Source organism: Chiloscyllium plagiosum, chromosome 17 (assembly GCF_004010195.1).
Source record: "Chiloscyllium plagiosum isolate BGI_BamShark_2017 chromosome 17, ASM401019v2, whole genome shotgun sequence".
Lineage (NCBI taxonomy): Eukaryota > Metazoa > Chordata > Chondrichthyes > Orectolobiformes > Hemiscylliidae > Chiloscyllium > Chiloscyllium plagiosum.
The window spans coordinates 36,594,195-36,614,212 of record NC_057726.1 but is presented as its reverse complement, the minus strand read 5'-3'; the positions used below and the strand labels follow the sequence as shown (position 1 = coordinate 36,614,212).

The following is a 20,018-nucleotide window of genomic DNA, read 5'->3' as shown; positions in this document are numbered from 1 at the left end:
AAGAGGCCGAATCTCTGAAGTTAGTATTAGGAATGTGCGTACATGCAAAAATCTCATTTTAGAAGATGGCACAGAGGATTGGTAACACATACTCATGAGCCTGTGGAGTAAACAATACTTGCATAGAATTACATTGGCTGCATTGAGCAGAAATACCAGTCTGGTGTATATGCTCCACTCAAACTTCCTTCCATATTCCCTCATTTTAATCTAGCATTGTAATCATCCATTCCCTTCTCCCATCATTGCTTGCCTAGCTTCCCCTTAAATGTATTTAAACCATTTTCTTTATTCACAAGTACCATATTTTGGGGACTTCTTCCAACTTGAAATTCAGAACAAGTGCAATTGTATTTATAGCAAAGATATATTCCAGTTTTATACTTCATTTAAAGAACTATCATGTGAATTTAAAAAAGTTCATGTCTATTGCTGTCATATGTTATACTGCAGTATTGAGATTGATATTGGAGAATGAATGATGCTATCTTAATGTTCAGTAAAGATGACATGTAGAACCTTCAGATGCTGTAATTAAACGTTGGTTGAAAATGGATAGTTTATGTTTCCTCATATTGATGAGCCAGCTAAATATTTCCACCATTTTGAGAATAACTTTTTAAAATTCAACAGACTTCCTTTAGTGCAATCCCACCTTAAATTTGACAAGAGCTTACCAGAAATAAAGTCTAGGCTGGGACATGAATACCCTGGCCTTTCACACAAACTTTTAGTGCCATTCCAAACATGATCATCATTAGGATGGGTCAGTCTCCTGACTGAAGGAGAGCTCACATCTTGAGCTCACAGTTACTTCCAACAGATGGATAGTTGAGGTATGACTAATCCAATCAACAGTAATGGCTGACTAGAGTCCACGTGGATCTCAGCTAGGAGTCCAGATTGGGAAATACTGGAATGATTATTTGAAGAATTATTACACAGTGACACCTACCCCCCCAACTTCGAACAGAACCATTGAGGCACCTTTAACATCCCTCTTGGGACGGAAGGAGGGGAAGGATGTGTGGACATATCACTTTTGTCAAAGTGACACTTCCACTGGACTTCCCCACATGATTTCAATCACATTGGGTGCACCCATGATAGCTGTAATATCCACCATTGTTAGACAAATTGAGGAATCTTCCCCAACCACAGAAAGTCCAGCTGACAGGCATATGTCAGCTGTTCACCATATACTTCTCAAGAAGAGGAAGAACAAACTAACTAGGATCATTAGCTGTGGCCAAAGTGTGATTTCTGGTGTGTTGATTAAAACTTTTATGGTGACCATATAGATGCAGGCTAGTTCATAATATTGGCCGAATAGGCTAATTTGTATATATCTGGAATCAGTCATAAAATTGCAGCATAACAGATGAATTAATTATATAGTCACCAGAGTCACCACAAAACAGAAGGAGAATATCATACAAACAGTGAGATGCAGCTTTTACTTCACTCATTCAAGAACAGTAAAAGCTTTTTGTTATGAACATGCTTCTGATTTAAATGATTTTCCTTAAACTTTCTTTTTATTCATGATTATAGTCCAATCATACAATGTTATTTGTATTGATTGCTGTTGCATTTTAGTGCCCAAGTATTATACAAAGAGTTACAGATAGATTGAAGATAAAGACTGAAGATTTTACTTCATATTTAGAATGACTATTCTGCTCAAAAATAGGAATATTTAATTTCATGTAATATCGTTTAGACAGCTATGTCTCAGATCTCACTTCAGCTATATACTAATCTTGAGATACAAGATGGAGCTCAAGGAGGAATGTGATGTACCGATATGAGAGCCATGTCATGCTAATAGAATAAACATTACATGTGATTTCAGTATTGAGATATAATTATAATCTCTGCGAGGTCTGCTAAAATGCCAAGGCACTATTTACAAATCCCAGGAATTAAATTTTGACCGTTCTCTGCTGAGAAACTTTCCTAGCCACTGTGCTGGAGCAATGGACCTTGTGTAAATCAGACATGTCATCTCATTACATTAGCTTTGTTTATGACAATTCACAAAATAAATTAGGTTACTTTAGACAGCAGTAACTTTGCACAGAATAGATAGAAAAAAAAAGTTCACAAATGTAGGAAGGTATTCTACACCACAGTGTGGCAGTAAGAAAAGGAAACTGGAATTGGCAAAAACATTTAAAACATCAAAAGCTTCATCAAGTCTTCACAAGAGCACTGGAATGGCCACTTAGCCCCTCAAGCCTGTTCAGTTATCAGCAAGATAGTGGCTGATCTGTGACCCAACTCCATACATACTTCGCACCATATCCCTTAATACCTTTACATACTAAAAAAATCTATCCAAAGTTGATAGTTGATCTTGAATCCATTGTCATTTTTGAAGTAAACTTTTATTATCCTTTCCATGTAGAACTATCTCTGAGTTTCACTTCTGAATGGCATTGCTCTAATTTTTTGTCTATGTTCCTGGGTTTCTAGACTCTCCAAGTTTATCTATTTTTAAAACCCTGACCTTATCACTCTTTAACTATGTAAATTCCAGGAAATACAACCATAACTTGTGTAATTTCACCTCACGAACTAAGCCTCAAAGTCTAGGTATCATTCTGGTATATCTACTCTACTCCCTTCAATGTCAATATATCTTTCCAAATATGTGTGGCCCAGAACTGCTCACCAGTATGCTCTTACTGGGGTTTTGAATTGCTGAAGTATGACTTCTACCCATACATAATCTAAACATCTGGAAATAAAAATCCATATTCCCATAGCTTATTGATTATGGCTTTCTAATGAGCTAGGTACGTAGTTTTCCAAGTTAGCTTATTCTCTGTTCAAGGATGCTGTCTGAATTGCTGTGAACTTCAGCATTTGTTGTTTTCAATACAGATTCCATCATGTATTGAACAGTAATTTGTTCCTTCTTGAAACATCCATTTGTTTAGGTATTTGCAATGTGGGTAGTAGCCTATTCTACCTTTTTAGGTGCAAAATGGATGACCACAAATTTGATGTTGAAATTCATTTGATATCATTTTACCCATTCACTTAATATATCAGCAGCGAGACTGTTCTGTATCTAGGTAGTCAGTACTAAAATTAAGTGTTGGTACCTGACACACTGATTCTGCTGGAATTAACTGGGAAGCTTACACTACTAATGGACAATTCTCCAATTTCCTGGCACCATGCACAAAATCTCTCTGAATTTGGTTTAGATCTGAGATGGGACAGATCTGACTTATCTGGATAGTTGGCAAAAGTGGGTACTGCAGATGCTGGAGATTAGAGTGGTGCTGGAGAAGTACAGCAGGTCAGGCAGCATCCGAGGAGCAGGAAAATCAATGTTTCATCATGAATCCTGTGGATAGTTGAATAGGAAATGTTAGACAATCAAACTTATGTCTAATTCCTGGCTAACTACGTGACCGTTGAAAAGTGTGGCACTGGAAAAGCACAGCAGTTCAAACAGCATCCGAGGAGCAGGAGAGTCGACGTTTCGGGCATCATGAATCTTGATGAAGAGCTTATGGCTGACATGTTGATTATCCTGTTCCTTGGATGTTGCCTGACTGGCTGTGCTTTTGCAGCACCACACTTTTCAACTCTGATCTCCAGCATCTGCAGTCCTCATTTTCTCTCAGTGACAACATGACTGTCCAATCTGACTCCACTCTCCACTGATTCCCTGACTCCCTGCTGACACTGTGACTTTCCCCAACTCTCGTTTGATGTCCCTTCTGATCTGGCTTTCCCTGCTCCTGACCCTTCAACTCTCTCCTGACCCTCTGATGTCTGATCCTCCAACTGCCCTGCTAAACCATTGACTCCACCTTGACTTCACCATCCTGCCACTGTATTCAGCTGGCAACCTACCTTCCCGAACACCCTGTAACCCTGTCCATGATTACACCCTATCACTCTTCTTAACTGGCACTCTATCGCCCCTGCCACTCTACTCACTTCCTCATGCATACTCATTCACTAACACGTTGAAAAGCTATTTATACTGCCCAAAACTCTTCAGTGTGTTCATGAATGAGGACTTAATAGAATACAGTATATTTTCATATTATATGGGGCTTGACGTGCTTCGCCCTGCCACCACCTTTATGTTATAAAGGGCCCGGATGGAAGACCACTCCACATTTCTGAAGAGGCCAAGTTTCGAAAGCCTAGTCAGAAATGTGGAGCTACATTAATGGGTAAAAAGATAGATGCAGATTTACAATGTGACATGATTGCCATTCTGCAGAGGTTTGTTCCAATATCCCTGTGTTTTATACTTCCATCTACAGTGGTTACAATGATGCCTTTTCTCCTGTTTTATGCAAACTTGGATATGTAACTTTCTATTCTATCATCTAAATTGATAATACATATGGTGAATAATTGTAACACGGATCCTTAGAGAACCGTAAAGCCTCATCATGTCCATTATCCCTATGTTCTGCCTTATGTTCTGGTCCTTAGCCACTTTCCCCACCAATCAATAAGTTGTCTTTATTTCCATGGGCTTTAACTTTGGCTAACAGTCTCTTATGCGTGATTTTTCAAATGCCTTCTGAAACTGTATATAAAAAAGACACTCGTAGACATTCTCCTTTCAACTACTTCAGTAACTTTTAGCAGATGAAATATCAAGAGGCATTTAGAGAGACACATGAACAAGCAAGGAATAGAAAGATGCGAACCATAGTCAGGCAGATGGGAATTATTTAGAATTGCATCATGGTTGGTACAGATATGGTGGGCCAAAGAGCCTGTTCCTGTATTGTACTGCTGTATATTATATGTTCTTCAAAAATTCAATCAGCTTCATCAGGCACGACCTATCATTTTCAGGCTGGATTCTAAATATTTAATAATTGAGAGCTATAAAATAACCATTGCCATCCTGGCTTCTATTTTTGTTGGTTTCTCTGAGATGGTTTCCAGTGCCTTCTGCTTGAGAGTTACTGAATTTGTAGTGAAGTCATTTGCAATGGTCCTGACAGTGACCCCAAGGAACCCTATTCATAGAAAGCCAATTTGTAGACAGCTGGGTCTTAGTAGGAGCCAGGCATTTTGGGCCAGTTGGATTCCTAGAACCACTTTGTTCAGGGATTGCTTCTCTTGGGGCAGGAATAGCATGCTTATGTGTCTGACTCTCAAATCTCTCAGCACTCTTTAAGTACAGAGCGCAGGAGTGATGTGATTATATCAGTTGACAGAGATCTGAGTTCTCATTGAAACTGTCAGGGGTGCCACCAGAGATTCCATCACTCTGGGCTGTGCTGCAGTATTCGTAGAGCTGACTACTGGTTTCTTGATGACTGTACACCAACAAAGCTGTGTACAAGGTTTGAACTTGATGGCCCCATACTCTTTGCCAATGAGTGCAAGGCAAAATGCACTGACAGTCTAGTGTACTTAAAACATCCTAAAATATAAGCATCAATCTTCTTCTGCAGTCTGAACTCTTCATTTGTGTCCTCTGCAGTAGGGCTAGAATGTAAGCAATCCCTTCATCCCTGGTCTTGCTCGCCTATTTTAGCATATGTGGTTCTCCTTTGCTTGCCATTTTAATAATTCTTTAGTCATAGTTGGTTACAGCCAAGGTGCACCTTACCTTATAAGGGATGCAGATTATGATTTATTGATATTAGTAACATACAATACTCTTAGCCATTAAGCAAGCTGCAAACAAAACGTGTGAAGATTGCTGGCAGCCTGTCTGTTCTTAAAAAAAGACAAGGCAAGCAAAATCAATTTGGTGCCTGGGAGAATAGGGCTTGCAAATTGAATGAGTCCCCATTCTGCATTTTTCATAGATATACCATAATATGAACAAATTGGCTTATCATAAATATTTATCCATTTGTGCTTGAAATATAGTTTTTTGTTCTAAGCTGTTTTTGGTTTTTACAAACTACAGTGGCTTTATTTTATGCATTTTAGTTTATACTTTTTTTCCCGTTTTCATCCATTCTCTGTTACCTTTAACATTGGCAAGGGTAGCTTGGTGAAATGTCATAGTTCCTGAATAATTACACAGATAGGTGCTAGCTCTGTATGGTCGTAATCCACATTTGATCCACACAGAAAAAGATCACAGGTCAAGTTGCCCTTTCTTCTTTAGAAATGCTGTGATGGATCTAACTCACCCTTCAAAAATTGTGGAAAAGTGAATCTAGATCATACCACTCCTCAAATGTATTGCTTGATACTAGGATTCAAGCTGGGATTTCTTGGTTGACAGCCCAAGGAGCTAATATTGTAGTTACTGGACAGCATTGTGGCTTTTACTGTTGAAAACAGACAGCAGATGAAGTTACAGAAGATGTTAGTTGCATTCCTGAAGGATATTACAGCACAATATGGCTTTAATCAATACAGATTGAATGAATAACAAAACCAGAGAAACAAACATCACTGGAGAAACATGGAAAACTTGTTTAAGCCAGATATACTTCGCATTTTAATTTTCTGAGTGTTTGTTGATTTATTGGTCATGGGTAAAACAGAATGGATTGCACTTTGAAATATGTGAAGCTTACCAAACTAGGAGCATTAATACTTTAATAGATTTCTACCTCGAATTCTAATCCATGACTGCAATCGATCTTGTTAATTTTAGAATGCAGGTGAGGAAGATGCTAGAATTACTAAGAAGAAAAGGAAGCAGTGGGAGGGTAGGCAGGGTTGTTGGTTTAAAACCATGTCTATAGATTGGCCAGCTCCTCAATTCATTTAAAGTAAAAGGTCTTAAAGCCTGTGAATACTGTGGCAAATCATGCTCTGAATAGTGAGTATCATAGAACCTAACATGATTTATCCAAGAATTTAGACATTCTGACATGAGAAAATAAGTTTAAATGCAAGGATTTTTATTTATGTGAAAAATACAATGGTAACACATAGTGTAATTTTGTTTTGTATCACATCTATAAAAGCTGATCCTTTCACAGACGGACTGCCTATTATTTCCTTGTTAGACCCCAACACAATCATTTATTATGTGTGCTTCTATTAGTATGTGCTGCATTTGTTCACCGGCTGTACACAATACTGCTTCGTATCTATCTCTTAAGTCTGTGAATGTTTCTGTTCAGGAGCTCGAAAGCTGGTCACTAATGCATTATCATATACAGGGTGGTCCCTGGCCTCTTGACAAAAGGCTATTTACTACAATTTAATGTTATTCTGAGAAGAAGTGAAAAATAAAGCCTGAGAGTTAAAAAAATGGCATCTGTTTTCCACTGTGCATTCATGCAAGGACCTGAGTTTAAGACATATGACATTTTGGCTACAAAAGGAATAAAACTGGGACATTCTTTATAACCTGCTCCAGACTGCAGCATTTTCCAAATGCTATTAAGTTATCGATTTACACAGCCACATGATGATGTCATCTATAAGAAACAGAATGCAGATGACAGCGAAATACAGTGGTGACAGTGACCTTGTTTTAACATCTTTGGGACCCTGTCAGGTTCATTTCTAGTGTAGTGTTTCAAAGATGCACTTTTTAGGTTATATCTAGTTACTGTGTGGAGTATTAATACAGTATGGAGTTCAGAAGCAATTCACATATAGGTCAATTACATGCACTAACATCTGCTCTGCCTTTATCATTTGCATATGGTATTCATATGTTAATGATGCCTGTTTTATACACTAGTAACATATTTATGTAAATAACTTGGATGTGGATGACTTGTGCATCACTTTGATATCATTGGAAAAAGAATAGGAATAAATGGCATCTAAATTTGTGGTCTGCATGCCTGTGTTTCAAGTACAATCTTTTTGCAGCTTGAGCAAAGACTGCTGTATCCGAGTGTGGCTCTGATTTGTACAAGAAGCCCCTTAGTGGGAAAGCTTCCATTCGAAAGCAGCTTAAAGCCTTATAAATCAATAATGACACAGATGGACTGCTGATAATCTATTTAGAATGCCTGATAGCAAATATTGTTGTGTAGATGATTAGAATGGCCACTGTTTTAGCAGCAAGCTTTTTCTTTTTACTAGAGTATGACTGGAAAATAAAAGTACTTTCACTTTTGTCTAAAAATCCCCTTGCTAGTTTTTGGGTGGCATTAGGTTGCAGCATGGGTAGAAGAACAAAGAGGTTTAACAGATCCAGCTAATATAATGATATCAGACCCTATTTCTACCATATAAAAAAAGAAAGCTCTTAATGGAACTGTTTCTTCAGGTGTAAGTAGCATAGAAGGTTACTTCTTTTATAGTCTTTAGCCTGATTTAACACGAGAAATGGGGAATAAAGTGGAGGCTGTCAGAAATGGCAGCTGCCTGGAATCCTGATAAATATAAGCTTTTATTGATTTGATGAAAATGAAAGATCCCAGTGCTATGCAGTATTTAGCTTCTTGTCTAGAACACGTCACCAGTGGCCTTGCTTCAGGATAGATTTTCATTCTCACTTGCTAGATTTTATTTCATCTTTAACCTTTTCAGTTGAATTTCCTTGACCTCTGAATATAGCTGTGATTTGGAGAATTTGTTGCAGTTCACTTTACATCATATCTTTATGTATTTTTCTTTTTATGATAGGGAAGTGGAACACCCCTCTCAACAACCTTTCAGTGCAAAGCTCAGCTATTAAACTCTGTGGTGTTTGCCAACTAGCCAAACAGTCCTAAAACAAGTATGCAGTTCATTTACTAAGGTAAGACATCTTTACTTTTTAAAAATAAATACATACGATCTTACATATATAAATATGAGGAGATATGCATGCACGTGTGCATGCTGTAAGCAAACAAAGCTTGGTGCAAAATGAGGATTGTGTGGAAATGAAATATGATACATTTTATTACGTGAGCCACAGCATGACAGGGAGGATTTCTTTTATGTACATTTTAGCTGTTAGCTGATGTTGAGATATAGCTGCCACTTCAGATTAAAGGTAAGTGAAGTATTTTCTATTCAATTGTCCCATGTTTCAATAACTTAATGCCTTACAATCAGTTTCTGTATAATTTTGTAATGTTTTATGCTGTTTTGTACCTTTGGCTTCAAGTTCAAAACTTCTTTTTCTTTTGCAAGAATTATCAGATGCATTTTCTATAACTTGGAAAGTGTCAGGTTCAAATTTATGTAACTGGCAAACTGCTCAGGACAATCGGTCTGCCATCAATGCTGTGAGGAAAAGATTTTAAAAAATATATTTCCCAAGTTGTCCAAGTTATTAATTGATAAAGCACAGCAGGTCAGGCAGCATCCAAGGAGCAGGAGAATTGACGCTTTGGGCATGAGCCCTTCTTCAGGAAGGCATTCCTGAAGAAGGGTTCATGCCCGAAACGTCGATTCTCCTGCTCCTTGGATGCTGCCTGACCTGCTGCACTTTTCCAGCAACACATTTTTCAGCTCTGATCTCCAGCATCAGCAGTCCTCACTTTCTCCTATTAATTGATAAAAACAACACTAACAACCAGCTCTTAGATAGCTCAATTAATGAAAAGTTGTCCTAAGATGCTTTCCAGAGATACAGTCAGACAAGAATTAACCAAAGAGGGAGCTTTTAGGAGAGATAGTTAAAATCTTGTCCAAAGAGCTAGATTTTAAAGAGAGAATGAGAAGATGTGAGGTTAATGGAAGGAATTCAAAATCTTAAGTAATAGGCTAGTGCTGGTGTTGGTAGGAGGAGTAGGAGTTGGGGTGAGTACGAGAGGCTAGGGATGGAGGAATGCAGATTACTTGGATGGTTGTCAGTTTGGAGCAGGTTACAAAGATGGGGAGAGAGTGAGACCGTGAATAGCTTGAGCAGAGGAATGAGAATGTTAAATTTGATGCAACTGGGGACTATGAGCCAATATAGAACAGCATGCATGAAGTTGATATTTAAGGGGAACCTGGCGCAAGATAGAGTACAATGAACAGTGTGGGTGAAGGATGAAAGATAGGAGGTTAATCAGGAGTTAATTGGAATATTCTGTACTGGACGTGATAAATGGATGGATAACAGCATGCAGACCATAAACCCCACTGTGTAACCCAGCACTCAAATGCATCATGGATAATGGGTACCTGGTATAGGATGGGTTTTAAGGACCAAAGGTATGGAGGTTAGGAGGTTAGCCAGGAGGTCATTAAAATAGTCAACGCTGGAGATGACAAATACATCAACAACTGTTCTGAAAGCTGTGGCTGGTATGGACAAAATGGACAAACTGGAAAACAGTTTTTAATCAAAGCTCAGTTTTTAAGTTGAACCTTTGTGGAAAACTCTGAATTTGCTCATAAGAGAAGGCCCAACTTTCTGTTTTACATTTTTAGTTGCAATGATTTGATTTACAGCAGTAATCACAGATACATAAAAACTGAAAATGATTTTGACAATTAAATGTTGTACTTCACAATGGAATTTCAGCTGATATTTTAAATAGAAACAGAATCAAATCTGTACTAACAGAAGTTCTGTAAGCGATATTTTTAGACTTTTTCTCTTGGCGTAATAAATTCTGTGGCACATTTAAACTGTCATACCCAAGTGGATCAAGCTTGGATCAGACTTGGCTGCTTCCCCTCATTCGAACATACGTGGGTTGAGGGGCGGCAAAAGGTTCACTTTGTAAAAAGAAGTTGATATATTCCATTAAATCAAAATAAGTTGTGCCAAGTTAATGCAGCTGAGCACTGATTAAAACTGAACCCCCTGGTACTGAAGATGCAGTCTGACGGCCCAATCTTCAGATTACAAATAATATTTATAATGGCAGGTATATGTCGTACAGATATTACTAACAGACAAGAAGATTCTCATAGGATTTTACACCTTTGATTTTATTTCCCTCCATCCCATTGCTTCCCTTCACCTCTCATCTTCGATCTAGATGGTTTTGTCTGAAGATTGTTCCATAAATCCTGAAAGCACACAAAAGTAAATTCATTATTTCCACATTTTGCACCTTTTACAAAATAACCTTATCAATAAGGACAGTTTTTCTTCGGAGAAGCCCATTTAATAACTAAGTCACGATTAAAATTCAGTCCTGAGTCACGAGGGTCCTGTACCTGTACGTTGTTGCTCTTGAATTGCAGTGTCTCTGTTCTTAAACTTGAATTCCACACCTTCTACCCTTTTACATGAGTATATCAGAATACAATGCAGAATAAACAATTGCATCCTGTCTTAGAATTTCATTTTTCTTGTAAAGGTTCTATAGAACTTACGGCAATTCATCTGGCACAGATCTGTACAGTGAGCTATTTAAAGTTTAGGAAAATTGATTTTAAAAATGAAGAAGAGATGCTGCCTGATATAAAAGCAATGATACTTAACTCCTCTATTTGATATCTTAACGTTCTGTGGCAGGGAACTTGTACTAGAACACTGACTTACACTTGGACCTGATACTAGAACAGGGAAACAGCTGTTCATTGTCTAACAGCATGCACAGAGCACCGATGGAGTTTCTGTCACCACCTGCACACCCTAAATCAGCAAGCATCTGTTTTTCATTGTAGAACATACAAAAGAAAAGATCTGTCCACATTCATCTCAGCAGTGAAGAAGCTTCTTCAGAGTTACTGCAAAAAAACTTTCACAACAAAAGGAGATTTAGCTGAGGATATTATATACTCCCAATAATAAATGTTACTTTTACCCCTTGAATAGAGCAGCAACACAATCAATATCCAAAATATAGCAATACTTCAACCATTTCAAATTACCCATCCAATGCTCTGAAGAGAAAGCCTAGGTTCTGTGACTTCCACTTGAATGTATTTCTTTCATGTAATGTTGAGGGAAAACAATTTATTCAAATCAATGTCGAGTCATGAAGGTTGGAAAAACGAGTACTGATTGGAAGAGAAGTTGTTCACCCTCAACTTTTTGCTGAGCTTCATTCAAGCATTCTGTTCAGTAGTCACTTGGAAAAGGGGATCCCAATGGGTTGCCACATGATCCAAGTGGATAAATTGGTTGTGCAAATTAAGGTCCACATATTTTTAAAGAAAATATGTCATTGTATTTGTGTAGCTTAATTTAAAACATGTCCTGTGCATTTTGTCTTGGAATTTTTATTGACAGCAAGATTGTTTATGAATACACAGACTAAATGTCCAGTATGTGTGATAGATATTTGACTGGGAGTATTGTCAGTTCTAGGATCACTGAGAACAGTAATGTAAAATCTCAAATCCCATGCATATGACAATGGTGATTAAAATCCCCATGTCTCACTAATCAAATGTCAAGTCTTCATTACATGTTCCAAACCTGAGGTAAATACATTTTCCTTCCTGCAGTTGTAATGTTAACGGTTGAGTGGGTGATGCATGTGGCTGAATATGTAGAAAATGAGTTTGTTTCCCATCAGATTTAATGTGCCTAAAGAGAGTTATGTGATATTGCATTCACAGAAAGTTTTGTATTTTTTTTAGAAAAGGTTAGATAACTGTGGGTAAATACTTCTTATGAATACCCAGATTACAAATTTAATGCAGAACCTTGGATAACAAAAACATCCTGGGCAAGTATTCGTATTTGTCATTGCCAACTTACACATACATCTTTGATAAAAGAAAAAGTCCTGAGGCTGAATTCTGGAACACAGCTGCGATCATTTTTTTAAATCGCAATTACTCATCCCAGTAATTAACAACAATCATTTTGGCCGTGATCTTATTCTGAAAACTCATTTTAAAAAAAACTTTCTGGCTTCTAATGTGACTTTTAACCATTTCTCGTTAGGAGATTGATCACTCCAAATTAATATCTGGAACTTGAAAAAAAATACATTTAGCAATTGTCAAAATATTTTGAGATTCTGTAACATAAGAGTGTTGCGAAGATGCAAGCCAATTAGTTGAAGTTTAGCTATCATTTCTAGGGAGCTTCTTTCCTTCACCGTTATGTCAATCTTGGAGATGTTTTTGTGAGGGTTGAGTTTCTTTCCCGATTTTGGCTGGCAAACAATTGCTGCTGGTGAGTTTTCTAACAGCAGTAAACCAATGATGAAACTCAAACCAATGCAGTATGCGCTACTGTTTTTGCTTCTTTTGCACTGTTAACCAAAGGCCTTATTGGCAATTTCAGCAACCCAAGTGTTCTTTGGCAATTTGAACCAAGTGACCAGCATTTGCTGGTGGCCATCTGTTGCACTAGAATTCTGTTTTCCATTGAATAGAATTTGTTGTTGCTTTGCAAATATATATCTGTCTCATAGAGTTGCACATTTAACTCTTTCAGGACTGGATCTACCTTATCACTTTAGCACCCAGACTCACAAATTCATACTGAGATTTTAACTTATTAAAAATGCATATCCCCCCTCCCCCCAACTTCCTTATACAAAGGGCTCATATTTTTAACTACCAATACAGTATATTTTAGCAAAACACCAGGCAGAGCCACACAAAACATTTGCAGTCAAATTAGCTTTTGTTGAAACAGGAATATTTTAGTAACATTTTTTCACCATCTACTTTAACAGAATCAAAGGAAGTCATTGTACAAAATGTTCTATGTAGAGTTTTACATGTGTATTAAACAAAACAGACCAGGGAATATAAATACAAATTTTGTCAAGTATCTGGGTGATTTTTTTTTATAGCTATAGAATATGAAAGTTTAATTGGGAATTGTATTTTTCCTATGTTGAAAAATAGGCTTATGTTGATAAACACTAGTTCCTTGAAATCTAAAACAAAAACAAAAACTCAGTAGGTCTGGCAACATCTGTGCAGAGAAATCAAGAGTTAAATGTTTTGGGTCCGGTGACCCTTCCTCAGAATTAAAATCTGCCTGTTCTAACTTCAGTATCTACCAAGGTAACACATTCTTAACTATCAATCATCTTTCGTGACAACATCATTGTTTAGGATTCAAGTCTTATAGCAACATTATAACTCCTCCTTCCTTGCATTTAAACTTGTGCAGTGTCATACCCATTGGAGTTGAACAGTGGAAACCCTGAAGGCTATGGACCAGTGTCATCTTATTCCTCGATAGAATCACTGCTAATTCTTTTCATTTTATCTGAAAGCTTTACTAAAACTCTTTCATTCAAGTCCAGTGAAATATTAATTTGAGCACAAATTAGTTTCTAAAAAATAGGTTATAAAAAAAGAATCGACCCTGCCATTTTCATAATCCTATTGAACCATTCCATAATCTTATTGAACCCTCTCATCTCATTCCTTCCTTCCTTCTAAGCATCTCATCCCTCCCATCAAATCCCATCCTATCTCTTATGGGAAAAGTCTGCCCCAGTAACTGTGTTGCTGCACGCCCTTACTTTCTGCTAACGTTTTTTTTACTTCTCCCGATGCTGCCTTGCTATTATGTGATCCAGCCTTTCATGCACTCAATGTGCTCCCACCAAATAAATCCAACAACTGACATGCCCCTTAAATTGATCAATCAGTGCATTTGGGACAAAATCTACTAGGATTATAGATCTTTCTTACAAATTCTTGCATAAATTTACATGACTAGAAGAACTTGTATCTGAACTGCTATTCTATTCAATTATTACCAGTTTACCCAAACTTGGTGCAGAATAATATTTAATGTCTGAACTAAAAGCAGAAATTGCTGGAATAATATTAACTCTACTTTCTCTGTACAAATACTGCCAGATCTGTTGAATTTCTCCAGAATTTTTTTTTTGTTTTAGATTTCCAGCATCTGTGGTTCTATGGTTTTCTTTTGTTTAATATCTAATGTCTACTTGCCAATGTAAGTAAGGCAGCTACATGTCAGTCAATGCCAGTTCTAAACAAAGTGGAGCTGGAAAAAGCACAGCAGGTCATGCAGCATCAGAGAAGCAGGGGAGTTGACATTTCAGGTAGGCATCTTTCATTAGAACAGAACCAACTTAGGGTTGAGTGTCCTGCTGGTTTTGATTCAAATTAGTACATTTTGTAGGTTGGCTCGCTGTTGAATCAATCTTCTTGGTAGTCACAGCTTTCTAGCCTTTAAACATTGTGGACAATTTTCCTGATGTAACCCATAAAGAATACTGATATTTATGGCTGTACACTTTTGCACAAGCTTAACATCAATGTAAAAAGTGCCTAGAAAAGCATGCCATTCTATGGAAACAGTTCAAACAGAAAGAACATAATACATTAAACAAATATGAGCTGTGAGCTCAGATTACTCCATTGGGTCCTGGTCCCAGTATAAACACAGCACCAGTCGATACAAAGTCACAAAATCATTTCCTTGATATGTGCCGCTGAATCTAAGCAACATTTGTTCATCCCATTGGATTACATGATATCATGCAAATCATTACAAATAAATTGGGACTAAACAACAGTTTGCCCCTTTACCCGAATGTTCTTTCAAGAAATTATCAGGAGCCATTGTTTTTCCTATTCCTAAAAAGATTATAATTGCCCAATTGAAGTAGTGTATATTATTAGATTATATGTGAAATCCACAGGGAGTCTGGCTCTCCAAGGGCTAGGAGTATTCCAAATAAAAATGCCATTTATAACCTGATTATATTACCATCAGCGACTTGAAAGATTCATATATTTGGAAACCACAACCATAAGGGAATAAAGTTACAGGGATTTTCACTTAAGAATAAATCTGATAAAATTAATTTTATTTTAAAAGCAAAGTAGATTCCAGCCATTCTGTGCCACTAAACTTCTAAATTCCTGCAGTTTCCTTTGTAAATATTTTTATGCCACTACAGTGCACTCCAGTGATCTAAAGATGACCTTACAACCTCCTGTCTGCAAGCATGACTCATTATTCACCCGTTACTGACCCAGTGTCACATAACAAAAGCCACCGAATGTGTTAATGGCTTGTCCTTTAAAGGTGAGGAGAAGAAGTTGACCTGTCATCTTAGGACACTTATACATTGCTGGGATGGATCCCTGGAGAGTGATGTACAAATGGAGACCCGTAACTTCCATGAACCATTCCCCAGTTTGCTTTAGCTGTTGCCAGCACAACAGTCAAGCTTCGCTGGATGCAAAGGAGCTCCAATTTGATTGGAAAAATGGAGAGAATCTACTCGCCATTCTTACATTCAAATGGTAGCTGCTGGCTAAAATCATATAAGGATGCATCACTAATACCACCTGATCCTCAGAGCCCCCTCCACCCACTTTTTTTTTATCAGTGCACTACTCTATGCCTGTAATCAGCAACATGCACTGTATATTAAAGTATCTTTAGTTTGGTAGTACGGACTTTTAATGCTTAGGATTTGCCTCATGAGACAAATGACAATTAACTAATAACACCTCACATATCCTACGCTTTGGGACTGGTATTATGCTGACATCTGCTGAAATCCAGTCCCAAAGGTGCATTGTAACTGCCATGAACTGTGTGGCACTAGTGCAGGCAATAACACCGCAATCCCAATGTTTCACACTGGTGTATTGTGGACCCAGCTGCATTAAACAGCAAGCTGATCCTATTTACAGATTGTTCACTTGATAATGCATCACACAGTGATAGGTTCATGTAAACAGCATCATTGCATTATCATACAGTTAATAATGGGCACTCCTCCTATGCAGCCTAAAATGCAGGCCTTGAAATTAAACTGCACAAAGCTTAATTTATGAATGTTGAACATGTTCATTTTAAGTTCCCAAGCTGCTACTTAATGGGATTCCATTTGTTTGTTTAAAATAAGATTAAAATATTTCATCTCTGCTGAATTGTGAACAAAGGAACTTAATATAAATGTTTTAACTGCTCTTACAATAGTCTCGCAGAACATAATTTCAAGATTTATGTAGCTCCAGTTGAGTTTTCATCAACATCAGAGTGCTGTCATTTCTATGATGGCCTTTTTACCTTTCTGTCAGCTATATATGTAAATCTGCTTCTGCAGCGTTGATATCATTGGCGGTCCCTTTACATATAACCAGAGAAATGTGTTTTGCTGAAAATATTGTAGTGTTCTGTGGGCTACAGGTTATTTTAGGTAAGACTATGTCATTTAAGAACCATTCAAACATAAGGTCCAACTTGGAATCACTTAGTATCCTTGCAAAGGTGACTTTCAGATAAAAGCACTCTGTTAAAAATATGTTTTCATTCAGAATGTTCCAGTTGCTGAGCAACATAGTACACTATGTTTTTCAGAAACAGTGAACTACAATCAAAGTATAGATTTATTATGACTTATTGTGAGCAGTATGAAATGATTCCATTAACTGTTGCAAGTAAAAAAGCAGACCAAATCATTGAACAATGCCTCCTTGCTATCCTTTAGAACAGCTTTATTTGTTCATTTAGACCGTAGTACAGAACAATATTTTAAAATTTCTTCATAAGTCCTACCCAAATGGCTTCACTTGAGGAGCCTGTAGAACCCAACTAGAAAAAAATTCTGTCCCTTGGGATTACTTCCAATATTTTCCACACCACTGAGATTAGGCTGACTGGCTTGTAGTTTCCTTATTTATTCCTTGCTCCCTTCTTGAATAACAGTACCACAAAGGCTGTCCTCCAGTCCTATGGCACCTCTCCTGTGGTGAGAGAGGTATTGAAAATTATTGCCAGCACCCATGCTATTTTCTTTCACCTCAATCAACAGCCTGAGTTACATTTCATCTGACCCTAGAGACCTATCTATTCTTGAGCTTGCTAGACTCAGAACCTCCTCTCTGACTATGCCAACATCTTTACTGAAATCACAGTTGTACTCCCTGATTACTGTACCCACATCATCCCTTTCACTCGTGAAAACTGACCCAAAATATTCATTTTGAACTCAGCCTATGCCCTCTGGCTCCATACACAAATTACCACTGCTATCTTTAATGGGCCCTTATTCCAAGTTATCCTTTCATCCTTAATGCACTTATAAAATAACTTAGGATTTTCCTTTACTTTACCTGCCATTATTCTTTCTTGCTTCCTTTTTACTCTCCTAACTTCCTTTTAAGCTTCCCCTTGCACATTCTGGACTCCTTTGGGGCTTTTGCTATTTGGAGGTCTTAGTATATGCCAATAGCCTCCCTTTTTCTCTTTATTCAATCCTGTCCATCTGTTGAGTTATAATCACTGTGTGCAAAAAGCTCCTTCACTACTATGTCAGCAATTTGCCCATCTTCATTACCTAAAATTAGCCCAAGACTACCCGCTTTCTTGTAGGACCCTTTACAAACTAGCTTAAAAAAATTCTCCTGGCAAAATTTTAAGAAATCCACTCCATCCAAACATTTCGCACTATGAATACTCCAGTTAATGTTGGGAAAATTGAAATCCCATACTATCATTACCTTATTACATTTACATTTCTTTGATATTTGCCTGTGTATCTACCCTATTATTTCTCCCTAATTATTAGAGGGCCTATAGCAGCGATGTGATTGCTCCTTGTTTTGGTTTATAAGTTCTACCCAAACGACTTCATTTGAGGAACCTTCTAAGATGTCATCCCTCTTTACTGCTGTAATTGATTCCCTAACCAATGTTAGGAATGTAGGAACAGGAGTAAGCTATTTTGCCCTTCTATGCTATTTGGCCACTCATAGAATCCTTACAGTGCAGAAGCAAGATATTCAGCCCATCGAGTCCCCACTGACTCTCCAAAAAGCATCCCATGCAGACCACCCCCTATCCCATCCTTGTAACCCTGCATTTCCCATGGCCAATTAACCTAACCTCCACACCTTTGGTCTATGGGAGGAAACTGAAGCACCAGGAGGAGACCCATGCAGAGACAGAGAGAATGTGCAAACTCCACACAGACAATTGTCCAAGGGTGGAATCAAATCTGGGTCCCTGGCACTGTGAAGCAGGTGTGCTAACCATTGAGCCACTGTACTACCCTAGATTAAATCATAGCTGGTTTTGCAATACCCTCTTGTCTTTTACATTTTTCCTTACTTTGCCTGAAGATGTTGCATCCTGGAAACTTGTGTTGCCAATTCTGTCCCTCTCTCAATCAAGTCTCAGTGATAGCAATTACAACCATCCCAAATTCCCAAGAAATGGTCCCAATCTCCCAGAAATTGAAAGCCTTATCTCCTGCACCATCTACCCAGCCATACATTCATCTGGACTGACTTCGCATTTCTCTACTCACAAGAAGCAATCCAGATGCTACTATCCTTTGCATTTGAGCTCTTTAATCTACCTGCTAGCTCCATAAGTTCTGTTTTTGGGACCTTTTTCTACTTATGTCATTGGTACTGATATATACTAAGATCTCTGTCTGTTTGCACTCCCTCTTCAGAATGCCCTGCAGCTGTTCAGTGACCTCGCTGATATAGGGACCAGGAATCTCTTTCTTAGCTACAGAAAGCCTTGACTATTCCCTGTATAATTGAATCCACTGCCACAATACACCTGCCATTCTCCTTCCTCCCTCTTGTGCGTACTTGCCCATCGTGCACCCGTAAAGTTGGCTGCTTGCCCTGCACAGTTATCTCCCCCAACAGTATCCAAAATGGTTTATATATTAGAAAAGGAGGTGGCCCCAGTGGATTCCTGTAAATAGCAGCCAACCTAATCCTGTCCTATTTCAGCTTAAAGAACTCCAAGAAATGTTTTGACATAAACTCCCCGTCACACATTCATGTCAAACCCCTTTTGTCATTATCCATGTGCTATTTACTTATTTATCATCCCTTTTAGGATACCTTTTCGTAATTGATTTATAATGTATATTACCTGGCCTCCATTTCTTTGAGTTGTCATTATATTAAAAATACAAATTAAGTAAATAAACGTCAGTCAAAAATATTCCAAAGGATCCATTGTGAGGTGGGATTGAGCCACATCAATCAGGATAATTTCAAGGGAGCTTTGTCACATTACATGCCTGCTGTAATTACCACAAAGTATATGTGCAAGCACATCAGGTGAAGGTAGGATTTGGTATACCCATGTCCTTCTTGGCTGAGCACCTGATACTACTCAGGCCTCTGTCTGGCCATGAGTTACTTTTATCATTCACAGGATGACGGTGTCGCTGGCTAGACCAGTACTTATTACCCATCCCTTATTGCCCAGAGGACAGTTAAGAGTCAACCACATTGCTGTGCGTCTGGATTCACATGTAGGCCAG

The 20,018-nt window shown here is 37.9% G+C and overlaps 1 protein-coding gene across 12 annotated transcripts in view; it reads left to right on the top strand.

Moving 5' to 3' along the window:
- Positions 1 to 20,018, top strand: part of znf536 (zinc finger protein 536) — a 579,146-nt gene that overhangs the window by 192,506 nt on the left and 366,622 nt on the right. For all 12 annotated transcript variants that reach the window (XM_043706853.1, XM_043706851.1, XM_043706856.1 and 9 more), the window contains one exon: positions 8,560 to 8,674. The gene's annotated coding sequence lies outside the window, so the exon portion shown is untranslated. The remainder of the gene's footprint in view (positions 1 to 8,559; positions 8,675 to 20,018) is intronic.